Below are 17767 nucleotides of genomic sequence, written 5' to 3' on the forward strand. Positions count from 1 at the left end.
GGTTTACTTGGCTAATTTTCTAAAGTGTTCGAATTCTCATAGCTCAAATGTAGTTGTTTACAAGGTGTGCAAAATGCTGTTTGCAAATGTTATGTGCTGGTCTATTAGACTATGTCAAAAATGTTTTATGTAGGAAATTGTGTTCAAAATTGTGACTAGCTGCAACTAGAGGGCAAAGTTCACAGACATATTGGAGAGCAAGTGAGATCATTTCAGGCAAGAATGTCATACCAGAAGGATGAATTGATTCAGCAATAAGGACCATGGATGGAAATGGACAACCCATGAGACGTGTCCACTGAGAGCCTTTCTCAAACAGACATCTGCCAGGTCATTCATTGTTTAGGCGATTGCAATGCAGACTAAATGAGGCTGAAAGTTTTTCAATGAGCAGCTGCATCGATTAGCTGCTTGCTACATGCACGTTTCCTGTACAGTTAGCTGAGGTATGGGAAATTGAGAGAACGTGTGTATACAAGGCATGATCCCAAGTCCTCTCAGTTCAGTTGCTGTGATACTTGTTCTCTGGTTCCTCTTAATTCAAAATAGCATTGCTTCCTCTTCAGCAGGTGTGCATGTCAACAGATGTGACTGCTTACTCAAAAAGCTTCAGACACACTTAATCTGTGGTACAGTTGTCTAAACAATGGAAGACTTTGCATATGTCTGTTTGGGAAGTGCTCTTAGTGCATGTGTCTCGCAGCTTGTCCATTTCTATCCACAGTCCTATATATGTAATGCATATCAGCATAGTTCTTTATTGTGTCCTTTCATCCTTTTCTGCCTGAAATCATTCTTGCCTGAAATGATCTTACTTTCTCCTCTTCAATACACCTGTGAACCTTACTTTCTAGCAGCAGCTGATCACAGTTTTGAACATAATTGCCTGTGTAAAAATTTTTCATCATGATCTGACAGACCAGCACTTAAAATTTGTAAATGACCTTATAAGGTATTTCTCCCATCTTCTTAGCATGCCTTCGTAGTGTAGTGGTCAGCATGCTGGGCACGCATTCCAGAGGTCCGTGGTTCAATTCCCGGTGAGGGCATTGCCCTTTTTACATCACACCTGCTTCCAAAATACCTAATGTCTCTACAACTTTTTGGATATCCTGTATATAGGGTTTGACAGCCTTTTATTAACTTTATAAAAAGATTCTCATATCTCTTTGAAATTGTTTTTTCTAAAAGCTTCCAGAATGTAAAGTTCAGGAGAAATCGCCAAATCTCATCACGGTTCATCAGTTAAGTTTTTGCCTATGTCTCAGCTTTCAATTGAGTTGCTTTCACTGTTTAAATTTGATTAGTTTAGAATTGCAAAACCTAGAACCTTGAACATGAAATAAATAATAGCAAATGCAATATATGGCTACAGAATAAATTCAAAAAAAAAAAAAAAAAAAAAGACATGTTAACAATATTCCAGAAAATGCGCCAAATAAGTAAATCTGTACATAACACAGAACAACAACAAAAAAAAAAAAAAAAAAAAAAAAAGAATCAAATAACCATAAATCTTCACATTTACTGTGGTACCTCAGCATAAGAGTTTAATTTGTTCTGTGAAAGATAACAGGTCACTTTCTGCTGTGCAAGGATCCACTTCACACTGTGGTTTGGCAAGGAATGCAAAGGAATAATAGTAGATGTGATGTTGGGAGAAAAAAAAAACTGCATATTGTTACAGGGTGTACAGAGCAAAAGGTGAAATTAAGTAACATCACTTAGATCTAGCCCATATGCTGCCAGGATTCCTTTGCTTTTTGTGATACGTGCCTTTTGTTTCTGTAATCGAGGTCATAAGCTGACTTATTCTTATCCTGAAGCAATTTTTCTCGCTGCAATATATTTAAATAGTACCATTAATCCATTGCAGCCTCCACCCCCCCCCAGATAACCACCTCAGTATTTTTGTTATATGTTTTTAAATAAGAAAAAAAATGTACTGTATTGTATAGGAAGCTGATAAAAACTTCATAATACAAACATATAAAAGAGAATGTAAAGAAATACACTAAATTTTTAAAGTTTACTATATTCTACTTACATAAATCATGTATTCATTATTCTTTACCAATTTTTGTCCTCTACTTCACTTTCATCTCAAGTGCGTTACAACAGAAACTTTTCCATGGAGGTTTGTTTCATTCTTCCTTTAGAAATGCTTTTGTGTATTACAAAGCTATCATTTATTAGGGTGAGTTTAATTAATTTCAAGACCCTCTGCAAGTTTGGATTTATGGGTCCTCCAACAGGGATCACCTTCAAAACTGCATTTTCTGGAGAAGCTTTCTATATAATGTTACATAATTAATTGCCACTAGTCATTTTATTTTGAAAGCAAGTATTGTAAGCAGTTAACCTGTCTTTTATAACCCTGCAGCCTGGAATCTATACTTGTCTACTGTTATTTTAGCATCCTTACACGTATTTAATTCTTGGAACTGCCTAACAAATTTCAAAATATGTTGTAATACTTGGTAACGCTGTTTGCTTCTTTCGAGGATACGGAGAAAATCAGGTAGCTGCTGACCGCTTGCTCACATTCTTTTCTATTCTTGCGAAACGTTAGGAGACTTGTCTGAAGTTTTGGGACAGCATCTTATTGCAAATTGAACTCACATCAGTTAACTGTGGGTGTCGTTCCTCAGTTCGCATCCAGGTGTATAAGTGTTACATATTTTGGGAAACTTTTGAGACTCTGTGAAGTGAAAATGTCATTCGAAAGGAAAACAAACTAACGTGACATTGGACATGAAATTAGATGCGTTAAAGAGACTAGACAAAGGGGAAGATGTAAACAAAATTACCATGGATTTAGGTGTTGGATGGACTACTTTGATAGAGTGGAAAAGAAAAGGTCCGAAATCGAGTCTTGTGAAAAGAGCTTGTGTAGATAATTTAAAGGAAAGAATAAGTATTAAAGGTGATGAATACGAAAAAGTGAGCAAGGCGCTTTATTTATGGTTCAGGCAGCGAAGCGAACAGGGAACACCCATTTCAGGACCAATTTTACAAGCCCTAAACTTTTATGATGAATTTCAAGAATGTGAGTCTGGATTTATTGCGAGTGCTGGCTACGGTATCAGGGAGTTAAAGGTTTGTGAGGAAAAGGTATTTCTAACTTGGAAAATGCTGCAATATTCAGGGATAATTTCCACAAACTAATTGAAAAGGAGGGTACATCTGGAGATCAAATTCATAATTGTGATGAGACCGGTCTGAATTTTCAAATGCTACCTTCGAAAACGCTGGCATTCAGGGAAGAAAAATCATCGGCACTTGGCTACAAAAGAAGCAATGAAAGAGTCACAATCTTGACATGCAACAGGCAGCCATAAGCTCAAGGCTTAACAGGCGCTTATATGCAAATCAAAAAAACCCCGAGCGTTTAAAAACGTTAAAAAGTATACTAATGGGACTGAAGCCAACTATGATCTTCCTGTTTGGGTACCGGAATCAGTCGAACGCATGGATGGATGGAGCAATATATAATGATTGTTTCATCAGCAGTTCGTTCCATGGGAAGGAAAGTTTTTAAAATAAAAAAATTATGCCATGGAAGCTGATTCTCATTCTAGACAATGCCTCGTCCCCTTCTGATGCTGAACAGTTACAAGACAAAGATATAAGAGCCATACTTCTCCCTCCTGACGTTAACTTGAGTGTGTCAGCCGGTGGAGGCATTGAAGAAAAAATACAGACGTAAACTTCCTTCCCCTCTTGTCCTAACCATGGAAGGAGGGTGTAATATGAACTAGAAACTGACAAAAATAGGTATGTAGAATGTTGTTGGATGGATAGCTCATTTTTGAATTGAAATCGAGCAGATAAGCCTCGTTCGTTCCTACAGGAAGTTGCTGGACCATTCAGGAAATTAATTTCAAGAAAGCAGAGAAGTGACAGAATATTGTGAAATAGTTGACTTACTTAAGAAAATTTCAGGCTGCAAAGAAGTTACTGATGATGTTGAAGAATGGATGGGACAAGATGAAAATCGTGAACCTTTAGGATATGCAGAAATAGTTTCATTGATGAAAAACACTGCGGATAAAAATGAAGATGAATCAGAAAACGAAGAGATTGAAGACAACGGAAAAGCTAAAATGATGACCCATAGCGAGGGAATGTTCCGTTACATGGAGGAGGAATGTGCATCTGGTATAAAAATTTTGTTCAAATCCACCTACTGGATGAAGCTGCACGACGACTGAATGAATGGGAGAGACACGATATTAATCACAAGGATTGAAATTTTGATAAACGGAAATATTTCTTTCGGAACAAAAATAGATTATGCTAGCTTTTTTTTTTTTTTTTTTTTCTTATAAATCTTTCATTTCCATGCACCAAAATAAACTACCAATAAATAGATAATAGGATAGAAAAAAATAAATAAAAGATGAACGACTGTCGGTCTCTCGGACTGCTTCATCAAAATTGGGATGGCAATTCGCTGAAACGTTCTGTAGCTCTTCCGAATATGGTCTGAAAATTATCCCACCGTTCTAAATCAGTTATAAGGTAATCAAACTGGGAAAAAAAAAAAAAAAAAACTTGCTTTAATTTTAAACTTCTGCATGCTCGAAGATGCGTTATATACATAATTCATTTATTAAAACCCTTGGATAACCACAGGAGTTTAATGATGTCGTCCATAAACTTAACGAGATGCATTTTATATTCAGTTATGTCTTGCTATCTTTCTCACACTGCATAAATTTGTTCTGAATAATATACATTAATATTATTTTAAATAACCTAGAAATTGATTAAGACTATATGAATAGATAACTTTGGTTCGAATCAAGGTAAACAACTGTAAAAACTGTGTACATTTATTTTAAATTAGCTCGCTTAATAGAAATATATTTTTTCTTGGTGCGATTTCTCTCACTCTTTTTAAGGCCAGACAAATGTAGTTTTTAACTTTCGTGAAAGATTTCAATTTCTTCCACTCTTTTAATCTTGTTTAAAAATAGTATCAATTTAAGAGCTGAAAGCAATAATTTTTTGTGCATTTACTAAAAAACAGCAATGTAAATCGTAAGTACATACAGGGTGTACCAAATTTTTTATAATAAACGTTAAGGATAAACCATATCAAATCAAATCTTCATTTACGTAGGAACGTTTGGCTACAAACGCCCCTCCATGGGTTAAAAGTATCGCTTGCCATACATAGCAATTAGCAATGCGAATCGTTATTATTTCAGGATGGAGAATGTAGCTTAGATTATTTTAATACGGCAAAGCATATGAGGGCTGCATGCCTAAGAGAAGGGAAGTCTTGGCGGATCACTTTTGAATGAAATTGGCTCGTACTCACTTTCACATGGGAAAGACCGCGAAAACCAATTATGCATCCTTCGTTTCGAGCTTGGGTTGAATTACCAGCATTAAGCGATCTTAACTTCTCGATGACCGTTGAGGACGTTCAGGAGGAAGACATTTTCTGTTATGATAACACAATCATTCGAATCTTTCCCCGCTGATTTCTTTCTCGAAAACCTTCTGCTCAAGCCTGTAGCAGACCTTATCGCAAGAATCATTGAAAGAGTCTTCGGGTTTTCTTGAACACATTCTTCGATCATGCATCGACGTTATAAGGCACATATTGCCGTGAGTAGAATGAATTTGGAAAATATAAACGTATTATATTACTTTACTTGCATTTTTTATGTTGTATTTTCCTTGTGCCTTAGCACACTCAGGTTTGCTTGCGATTGCATGATCCTATGTTAAAATGGCTCATTTTTATATGTCTGATCCACTCTAAAATTTGTCTGTGAACTTTTGGACCATCCTTTGTAAACGAATCTGGAGTTAATGAATTAACCGAAAGTGGCGATAAATTTCTTAATCGAGGTCATTCTTTAAGTAGAGACACGCTAAACATACAAACAAATGCATATTTAGTAACAAAAGCTGAAATTAACATGAAGTTCTCAGTAAAGTAAATAAGTTATTTTAAATTGAAAAAAAAAAAAAAAAAACGAAGGTAAAGTTTTAAGAATTTATTTTATAAAAGGAAAAAATAGAAAAAGTATCAGACATTAAAGTCTATATTCGTTTCAAAGATTTCACTCTCCATATTTCACTACCAAGTTTTTTTTTTTTAAAGCGTTAAATATTCCTTGCTTTGTGTCATATTTCATGAGGAACCCTTTCACAGCGTGTATATTATTCCCGAATCCTGCAGTAGTTCCAGTTAATAATATTGCTAGTAGTTCACTCTAGATTATTATCCCTGTGAACGGACTGTCATTTTAGGCATTTTTGGGGTTTTATTCATAGGCAGTGCACATATCAGACAAATCTCCTTAGAAAGTCTTCCACAAAGGCATCTTGGTGGATAACCCTCGTATATCTAATTAAGGCAACTGTCTTAAAAAAAAAAATATCGAAAACATTATCTTACTTAACATAAGACCCACTACGTGCTTTATTTAGAGTCACAATTTTATACTACATTTCGACAGTATCTTCTTCATAATTAGGTTAACTTTGCAAAGCACACGAAGGCTATCTGCTCGAGGGTATGAATGTCTTCGTTGAGGACTTTCTAAGGAAAATTAGCTGGTATTCAAGTTACACATAAGAAAAATTACGAAAACCAATCTTTCAGCCAACCTGTTCACCTGTTAGCGAACCCCTGTCGATCTCTCAGCATTCAGCGGTCTTAACCACTCCGGCCGCTTATAGGGCATCTTTATAATTAAGGGCGATATCTGGTAGATCGCATTCGATTGCATTTTGTAACAAAAATCCACTTTGTCACAATAAGTTAAACAATTAATATAACATCATTATTTGAATATCTTGCAAAATTTATCCCTTAAGGAATTTAACAAATACCTTAGCATCTGAATTCTTATTTCTAGTTTATTAAAATCACTTCATAAATGTTTGCGATCCGAGTTTAGATCTCAGCGAACGTTTTTTTCATATTTGTCTCCATGTATAACGTGAATACGAGCTAGTATTCCTTAGAAAATGCTTCACGAAAGCATCCCTATTAAGCAGATAGTTCTCGTGTTCTTTGCTTTAATCATTTAATCAAATAGAAGAAAGTAAAAAAAATGTGATACAAAACTCGTTGCATCTTGAATTTTTACATACTAGTATAACTTAACTTCGCAATAATTTTAAGTCATAGACTGTTGTAGTCTTAGATGTCTTTTCTAAACATTATTAGTGCAATTTTTTTTTACTAATAATTTTAAAATTTTATTTTTAAATGATCGAAATATTTGTATGCGCTGCAACTATAGTACATTATACAGTGTCTGCAGAAATAACGTTTTATCCCAGTATCTGAAATGAGGGTATTACCTACAGAATCGTCTGTATTATAAGAATGTCTACTAAAATTATTTAGCATGTAAAAAATTTTAAATTTTAAAATTTAGAATTTTTTAGAACACTTTGTTAAAACGAGATTTCTTGCTTAATATTTATTGGGTATCATCAGTTGGATTTGTTTAAAAGAGAGGAAAGCATGTCCCGAAATATGTAATATGAGACAATAAACATCTTCATTAATTACAACAATGCTGAAAGGGATCATAATTATCAATTTGATTTATTATAACTATAATATATTCTAAACTCATCAGTTAAACAGATTATTAAAAAATAAAGGATCTGAATTACTAAAAAGTGCATTTATTGCTTACTGAAATATAAAATACTTTAAATAGCCGTAGAAAGATAACTGTCTTTTTTTTTTTTTTTTTTTAATGTTAAATTTTTAATAGCTTCTCTGTTGCCGTTATGTTAATGCTTATTCGGTCTTTTCCGTTCTTCTATTTAATGTTAAAACGAAGCAGCTACTCAAAGGTGAAGCAGAGAATGATTCCCGAGTACTTAGATTTGAGCATAGCCATTCTGTTTTCTGTTTACAACCCCATAGATAAAACGAAATCACCCCATATGCGGACAGATCGTAAATTTACAATCCCATTTTTCAGGGGGAGAGCTGACAAGGAGGGAACAATCTTGCTCGGGAACTTGAGAAAATGTGGGGGTTGTTTAAACATCTAACTTCTCTACATTCAGTTTTATACAGAGGAAAATACAAATTGAATTCTTCGAAGGAATGCAATTTTGAACAATGAAAATGTATTACTTAACGATAAACTGTATGATAATTAACATCTTTTTTTTAAAGCCATAGGAGTAGAAAGACAGATATTTGTTACACGAATGAATTTGTAGTAAATATTGAGTTTTTCATTTCGAATGCTATGTTCCATGTATACGAAGCAGCTCAGTATGTGAGGTAATAGTCATAACCGAATGGCTTTCAACCTTTTCACGTCTAAGGACTGTTTTTCAGTTACATTGTGGTCGCTGCTTTTTTGTTAATTTTCTAATGACATATAAACAATAATTGTTTTTATTTGAGACTTATGAATAAAATAACGCAAACTAGACTGCAGAAAATTCTTCAGAACGAAGTTAACTAATACTGAAAAATACATTATTGATGCACTTTTGGGTTTTATATGTAGTAGTATTAACTACTACTATAATCCTTAAATGGAATCCTTAAATTATATATATCTATGTATATAAATGGAACCAAATATAGAACAAGGTATAAAATATCAAAGAAAAATATCTTTATTATACAATGTTCATTATCATACGTATATTTACGTAATATCAATATAAATAGTTAGTTAGGTTTCGTACCTATATAATTTATTTTTATATCTTGTATTTTTTGTATTAGATTCAGTATTGTATACGTATCTGAAGTTTAATTTGTTCTCTTTTTGGGTTACGACTTTAAGTGAGAATGAATTGTTAGGGCCTTCATAGGGATTACATTATATACAATCAGTTAGGAGACCTAAAAACACTTTTCTTTCAAAATATATCTCCCCTTATGATTCTTGACACAGCCGTTTACTTTCCCCTTTCGTAATTAACGTCAGTCTCCTGCTCTTGACCGCATTTGCAAAGCCACCGATAAAACGTAAAACGTATCAGCAACCTCCGCGTCGATCTAGCGATACATATCACTCGGAATTTGAGTAGGGAATGATGATTTAAGCCAAAAGAACGCTTTCACCTCTCCGTTAGCAGCGTCCTGTAACACGGGAACTTTCCGCACACTCACAATTCTGTAACATGGTTTACGCCAAGAGAACACTTTCACCTCTCTGTCAGCAGCGTCGTGTAACACGGGAACATGCCATTCCGCACATTCACAATTCTATAACAAAACCTAATTTTTTCGGCCGTCTTTACTGCATTTGTACCGCATGTTTTTTTAATCTGCCTGTAGAGGCGTATTGTTTTTTGTTTTCTCGTCAAGTCATTGCTAGATCATTATGAATGTTCCTTTTTTTAAAATAAATGCCGTCCTTTTTTAAAAGTAGATATCATGACATTATATCCGTAAATCCTTTTCTTAAAAATAAATGTCATGACATTATATCATTCAATTTACACACAACAGACTTAGCTTAACATTATACAGCATAACTAAAATCGGATATCAGCCTTTTAATGCACACTGCACTCACAAAAAGGACAGTTCTATATATCCCGTTTTACTGAGCCGATTGACGAAATTCAAATTGTGTTCTTCATGTCTCGAAAGCGCGACTTAGGATATATATTAGATTTATATATAGCGCTATTCTAACATAGGTGTTTTGACACAAAATCGGACTTTTTCAGAAATAACATACCAATGTTTTTTACATATTTCGATTCTACGACTCAAATTATGCCTAAATATTAAATTTTGTAAAATTTGGTGCGAAATTTACGGAGAAATTCAACAGTTATTAATATTCAACAAAACGCTTTCTTTTCAGTTTGCGCCAAGAATATGGCAACCTATTTTTCATTTCCCTTTTTACATCATGAATGACCGGAAAAAAGTTGCAATAGTTCCTTCTTTCAAATAATTTTCTTTATATTATATTTTTAGACCAAAGGGACTTTGTCCCTGAAGGACTATTGTTTTCGTTTTGCGATTTTGCGTTGAATCACTATAAATGTCCGTTTCACTTTTCAAACTGTTGCCGCCATATGTTAGAGTCCTGCATTATATTTGAAGAAATTAAATAATGAAAAATCTACATAAATGTATGTATATTTCTCGCATTGTGATAAAACAACGGTACATAGAGCCATCGAATTTTGAATCATGTAATCCTCCTACGAATATGGGCATGTGAAGACCAAATTTGAAATTTGGAATTTGTTTTATTATCGATTTCATATTTTGTAAAACTTTAACGAATTTTTGATTAACAAACTCAAAGATTTCAAAGCGAGCAATGGCAACACTCCACGAGGGGGAGGACCTTTTTAACTCCAGCACGCGGAACTGTGTATCGGAAATTCTAAAGATATGCTCATTTTAAAATTATTTTGCGACATTGCTATTGAACTGAATTTATGGTTTAAGTGCAAAGAACATGATATTCAATAAATAAAGGTAGCACACAAAACGTTAAAAAAACGCCCCTTTAGACTAATCTAAAACTGAACCTTTCAGATTTTTAAAAATTTAAAATCTGAAACCTTTCAGATTTTTTTTAAATTATAATTGTTATTATTTTAAGTAATTTTTCCTTTTTCGAATTTCATTTTAATTATTTAAGTTGCATGGTTTCTTTCAAATACTGTTTTAAAAATTTCTATTTACTCATTTGAACTTAGTGATTTAAATAAAAGGCGCATCGTTTATTTTTTTCAAATAGTTTTCTTTATACTATATTTTTAGTCATAGTTATTATTTTAGGTAATTTTTAAATTTTTAGACTTTTATTTTAATTGCTTGTGTTGCATTGTCTCTTCAGATAATTGTTTTAAAATTTTCGATTTATTCGTTCGAACTGAGCATTTTAAATATATTTATTAATATAAATTTTCCTGAATTTGATTTTATTTATTTGAATTGCGTTTCTTTCGGAAGAATACTTTGTGACCCAGGCTACGCTGCATTTGAAAACTGCCTATATTAAAAGAGAAAATGCAGTAAAGCACAGTTAACACAGCTTTCAATGTTTTGTCCAGAAAAGATATATAAATAAGAAAGATGTATAACACACATTTTAACTTAGAATAACTTGCATACATTGCTTTAAACAGTTTTATCATTCTGCCCATTGCTTTACACAATTTTATCTTCCTACATTTAGTTTTTTAAAATGTTATTAATATTTTAGTCAAATATTTTATTTTTTCATTATAAATCGCAAGAATCAAATATCATAAGATTCAAAAAGTTTAAAATTAAAAAAAAAAAAAAATACAAAATTTTATGCAAAAATTTATTTTTTCTTCTTAATGGCTTGCTCTTTTTCTTCAGGCATTCTGCAAGTATATTAAAAAACATCCAACTTTTCGAAACATCTTGGTATTTCTGACATTCATTTTAAATGAAGTTATCGTCTTACATTTCATAAAGGCTCACAAGCGGCCGAGCGGTAAAGTCGCTGAGCATTGGTAGTTCGTTCTGGGATTTGAATCCCGGCAAACGGACTGGTTGCATGGGGGGTTCGTGGTTTTTCTCCTGTGTAACGTGGATGCCAGCTGTTTCCCTTAGAAAGTTCTTCACGAAGGCATTCTTTTAGGCAGATAGCCCTGCTTTGCCGTAATTTAATAATCCATTTCATCAGTATTTGGTCAAAGCTTTCATCAGTCTTTAGAGGCTAAGCATTTTGAATGGTTTCATCAAGAGAGAAAACGTCTTTAGATTATATCCATATACCTTTTAGATACATTAAGATTTTTTTTGAAGCAGGAGACTAGAAAAATGAACAATGCCCTCGCCGGGAATCGAACCACGGACCTCTCGAATACGCGTCGAGCGTGCAGACCACTACACCACGAAGGCACGCTAAGAAGGCGGGAGAAATACCTTATATACTCCCCCCTTTTAAAGGGCGACTCGGGATTAGGGGACCCAGTCGCCAAATCCTGGTGGTGAAGAATCATCATTCACCACCTTTTAGTTCGGGCGCCCCTGTAGAGACTTTTTTTGAGGGGGGGGAAGTAGTGGAAATCAAAAATGAACAATGCCCTCTTCGGGAATCGAACCACGGACTTCTCGAATACGCACCGAACGGGCAGATCACTACACCACGAAGGCACACTAAGAAGACGAGAGTAATACTTTATAACGTCACTGGATAAATTTCTTAATCTTCAAATAATTCGACTGAGAAATCATGAGATGTTCCGTTTATGATACGATATGATGTTCTATGATGTAATTTAAATTTAGACAACCATATAGTCGAAAACCAGTCGCTCTTCAATTAATCTGCAGTGATATGGTTTTTTGTTTTTTCCCTTAGTACTAACTCAATTTCTGCTATTTGCTGGTGTGTCCAAGTGTTTTCTCTTTGAACACCCAACTTCCTTGAAGTAGATTCCTCTTTAAATTTTTGCTTTTCTCCCCCTAATTTCCTTCTTTATTTCTACATTTGTTTTCAATGCTGACGAATTTTAGATTGTTAAACTCCCGCGAATTTTGAATTTTTGTCACATTTTTTAAAATATCAGTTGAATCAAATGCGTTTTCATTTTGTAGACATTTTAACTATAAATAAAGCTTAAAGCAAAGTCCAAAGGATAAATATTTGAATTAAAACATTTTTGCTAAATGAGAAAGAAATAAACCACTCCAGCAGCGCTTGTCCTGTACCACTGAGTGGTTCGATTTTTATATCGGTTGCAAACAATCTAAATCATATTATTTAGATTTTTTAAGACTAATAATTTCTATATTAAAGAACATGTTTTTTATATAATATACAACACGAGAGAAAATTACTACTTAAAACATCCTTCCTAAGAGGATTAATGTAAAAATTTATATAATGTATGTATATTTTTTTTAAAGCTGGGACGCGAACCAAACTGTCAAAGTCCTGTTTGCTTAAAAACGTTGTGAAAAAAAATCTGATGTGTATACCACATGACTTCATTGTACGGAATATTAAATTATACGCATTTTTTCTTGCATTTCATTTTAATTTATTGGATTGAATTAAATCTACTTTGCCGACAGCGCATAAACCACAACAGAATAAATGCATTCTTTAAAATTCACTCTAGTGTTTGTTTATCATAGCGACACTCTGGCGCTAGATTCACTTAACAGTATTACATTTCGTTCATATTATAACTCATAACGCACAAAATTTATATCATTTAAAGAATAGAATTATCTAATCGTTGCCACATGTTCTATTCAAATACTATAATAAAGATAGAATGATGTATAAAAGAAATTAAGCAAACAAACAAAACAAAACAAAAAAAAAGTTTTTCACAGACGATTGTGTATTTCTCATTCAATTAATTCAGTTCTCACTTCACGAGAAAGCTAAAATACATAAAAACTCAAAATATCTATATTAAAAATTACGAAGTAAATCTTAAGCACTTATTTCCTCGAAAAAAATTCCAGAAAGGATTAAGCATGATTTAATTGGCATTAAATGAAGACGTTATCTTTGTTGTTGCGAAGCTAAGTTTCCCTAGATTGGCAACAAATCCACTAGTCTGCTGTTTCAAATGTAAAAAATCAATGGCCGCCATCAAAAAAAAGGCTTAGCGGCACTTAAACAACTTTAAAATTGTTGATAATTCTAAAAAGATTGCATACAGATTTACTAACGGCATAAAAACCTTAACCGGAAGATAAAAACAACATAATTCAATCATTTTTAAAGCAAAAAATGTACAATTTACAAACATATAAGAGAAAAGAAACTGAGATCACTGAGCCGGGTAACAGGGTTTATATATATATAAATATATTTATATACGTTTGGTGCGGCCGATTGAAACGAAAATACGAGGTACACATCTACATGTTATAGTAGACCTATATACAAAATTTCAACGTTCTTGAGGCTACTCGTTTTTGAGTTATGCGAGATACGTATGTACGTACATACGTTCGTACAGACGCCACGAGAAATTCTCTTCAGAATTAATTTTAAAGCAGTTTTATAATTTTTTTGGAGGAAACGAGTCTTTTATTCTGCTCTTACGTACAGATATCACGCAAAAACATCGTTAAATTGCATTCGATAGCGGTCAAAATGGATATTTTCGTTGAAATATGCTGCCTGAAACTTTTCGCGATTACAATACTTTCTTTTTACTTTGTACAAGGAAGTAATAAACATCAAACGAACTTTCGCAGTTTTAGACAATTCAATTTAAATGAAGTTAAAGTAAAGTAGCAGACAATAATACAGCGAAGGTAAAAATTTACTCTTACAAATATATTTTTTTTTTTTTAAATGGAAGAAATAAATAAATTTTTTTAAAAAGTTAAAAATTTGAATAATATCATCTGTAATTTTTTTTAAAAAAAATAACTTTTCATATATAGTATTAATAAAGATTTATTACGCATCATTGAGGGAAAGACTTTAATGAATTCTCCGCAAAAATTTATTTGAAATTTAAGGTTAAAAATAGCTGTGGCAATTCACTGTAACAAAATCCATAAACCACATTTGGCGTTATTATCGCTCAAAAAAAAGATGCCAAATTTCAAAACGCGAAAATAGGTAAATTCATGTGTATCTTAGAAAATTTTAGATAAAAAATTTTTTGCAGGTGTGCATAGAAATACACCTACTTTAAGATGATGGTAAAAATTTATTCAAAAATTTTTTCGAAAAATTTATAAAAATTATTTTAAAATAAATCATAAAAAATGGGTGAATTTTATTTGGAATGAACTTAAATTTCGAAATGCGAAAGGAAGAATTAAAAAAGTGTCATAAAAAAGAAATGTTAATAAATATATACCAAATTCAATTAACATCGAGGAGCTAAAATTTTAAGAGCTTATGTTTTAAAAACTACTCATGCGATTTTTACAAAATTTGGCAGTTTGACATAATTTGAGTCGTAGAATCGAAATATGTAAAAAAAATGGGTATGTTATTTCAGAAAAGGTCCGATTTTGTGTCAAAATACCTATGTTAGAATAGTACTATATATAAATGTAATATATCCTAAGTCGCGCATTCGAGACATGAAGAACGCAATTTTAATTTCGTCAATCGGCTCAATAACAACGGGAGACATAGAACTGTCCTTTTTTTTTCGCAGTGTACATCGAATTTCTTTTATGTTATTGTCTTCATCACTGGCTCAGTAGTTAAGACCACTGAATATTGGTAGTCAACTCTTATTCGAAGTCTGGTGAACAGCTGCCTGCATGGGTGTTTTTCGTGGTTTTCCCACGAAAACATAGTTACTATACTGCAAGGTTTGTCCTTCCCGGCCAGAAAGCTTTGACATTATTGGCTTTGTGTGACGTCATTGGCTCATCGTCTACTTTTCTCCTACTTCTGTAAGTGAAATAATGTCATTGAATTCGAATATTGGAAAGAACCTAACCTTATCTGATTGTAACGTAAAAACGGACCAATTTCCGTTAGAATGGCTTCTGCGAAAGCATGACTCCATTTAGGCAAATAGCTGTCTGTCCTTTCCCAAATTCATACACAGGTAGCCCTCCTACAACATGGTATCCTGTAACACGCCTTCACTATAACATGAATCATAAATTGGAAGAACCCTCATACAACACGGTTTTGCTCTAATACAATAAGAAAATTGCCCAAGTAATCCCAAGGAATTAAACGAAATCCGCACGAAGTTTTTCCATATTGAGCAAAGCACCAACACAGTCCAATTTGAAGATGGTGGCCGAAACATAGGCCAGATTTGCAGGCCCCCTCCCAAAAAAAGCATCTGCTGCATAATCTGTCAGAGAAATTCTGCCCCTCTCATATAGTCATTGTCCAACAACCATATAGCCATTGTCCAACAACATGCCCTACAACTCATGCGATGACCTTCGCGCCTTCGACCTAGTGTGTCATCTGAAAATTAACAAAGGTGATAGACACTCTTAAGGACAGGTTTCAAAAGAGTAGTAGATTCACATTGAAATGGCAATTGAAGGGGTGTAAGTAGCATTCCTATTTATCTATCCTTTTAAGTAAACTTTTCAGTCTTTTAAAAGGTTAACACATAAAAATCCTTGTTTCGTAAGTCCAATTGTCTTCTAAGATCCGGTTCCCGTAAGAACAAAAATCACCAGGGAGACGAGCCGCATGGTGGAGACCGTTAAATTTTTAACCGGTAACAAGAGAAAATCGTTTCCTTCCATGGTCGTCAAAGTATAGCACAATACAAAAAATACCCAGTCACAATAGACCACAGTCCGCAGATAATAAACGACATGAGGTCACAATAAGAGCTCCAAAATGCACAACCTGAACGTTCGGTTTCCAAAATTCGAATCCTCATCTACGTGGCCTGAAAACAAAAGTGTCCCACGCCGCTGGTCGTCAATCTCCGTGAAGAAATAGCATAACATAGTAATGGACGGAGAACGGACTTATAAATGAGTAACTTGTTGTCAATAGATATAACACTATTTCGAGCAATTAAAGGGTATAGTTTAAAGCTTAACGAACTCAAAACTTTCGCATAATAGAATATAATGTGTGTAAGCGTTTTGTTAAGGATCACTAAAAGATAAGGAACCTGCTTGGTCCTGGGAATAGGTGGGCTATTAAAAATAAGACTTTTCTTGAATTTGCTTTTTTGTGAACATAATATCCAGTATTTTATCCACGTTGACTTGAATTTTCCATTTTATAAGCCAAGTCTCTAATGTATGGATATAGTTTTGTTATCGTTGAATGACTGGACCTACGAATGCACTTTGTGCTAGGAAATTCACCAAATTAGCTAATGCGTAAATTTGCTAAATTGGCTAAGTTGAAAATTACGCATCCTGTGTCATTTGAATTCCAATTCCAGGTGCGGTGTATAGCGTTTAGGTCTCCACCTATAATAACATGAGTATAAGAGTAGAAGTCCGCAAGGACTGACTGAGGGTAACGTGAATCCTTGCTTCGTAAGTTCCGACAGTTGTCTTCCAAGATCTGGTACCCGTAAGAACAAATGTCCTCGGAGAGACGAACCACGTGGTGGACAGCGACCGTTGAATTCTTAACTGGTAATGGAGGAAAACCGTTCCCTTCCATGATCTTCAAACCACAGTAGCAGAACAGAAACAATACCCAGTTTCAAGAGAGTACAATTACCAGATAACAATGAAGAAACCTCACTATCGCAGAAGGTGAACAACATGAGGTCACACTAAAAGCTCTAAAACGCACAACCTGCAGGCTTCCAAAATTCGAATCGTCATCTCCGTGGCGTTAAAACCCCAAAACATATGCGATAAAGATAAAAAAAAACAACGTTTAAGAGAAAATTTATTTCTTTAGAAGTAAAAATACAAATCTTGGATCGTCTTTTAAAAGGAGAAAATGCATCTCACATTGGAAAAAGCCTTAATTTGAATGAAGCAACAGTCCGGATTATTAAGAAAAATGAAAAAGAAATAAGAAGCTCAGTTGCAGGATCTTTGACATCCGCAAAACATGCAGCTCACCTCCCCCCTGGACGCCGATAATTGAGAAGATGGAAAAGGCACTCAAAATTTGGATTGATGATAGTTGTCAAAAAAGAATTCCGTTGGATGGTAATATCATTAAACAAAAAGCACAAAAAATTTATAACACCTTAAAGATCATGGAGAATTCTCTGTCAACCCAAATTGTGAGGCAAGTAAAGGTTGGTTCGAAAATTTCAAAAAGCATTTCGCCTTTCATAGCATAAGAATTCAAGGAGAATCTGCATCGGCTGATTATGAAGCTGCTAGGACGTTTCGTGA

The 17767-nt window shown here is 33.8% G+C and overlaps 1 non-coding gene across 1 annotated transcript; it reads left to right on the top strand.

The window, feature by feature from the left end:
- The first annotated feature begins 976 nt into the window (after positions 1-976).
- On the top strand, positions 977-1049 carry TRNAA-CGC (transfer RNA alanine (anticodon CGC)). The gene has a single exon. It is a non-coding gene; the product is annotated as a tRNA-Ala (tRNA).
- Positions 1050-17767: the final 16718 nt, after the last annotated feature.

The sequence above is a fragment of the Stegodyphus dumicola genome, chromosome 3 (genome assembly GCF_044657685.1).
Source record: "Stegodyphus dumicola isolate Sdum_Otavi_A_Nest chromosome 3, ASM4465768v1".
Taxonomy (NCBI): domain Eukaryota; kingdom Metazoa; phylum Arthropoda; class Arachnida; order Araneae; family Eresidae; genus Stegodyphus; species Stegodyphus dumicola.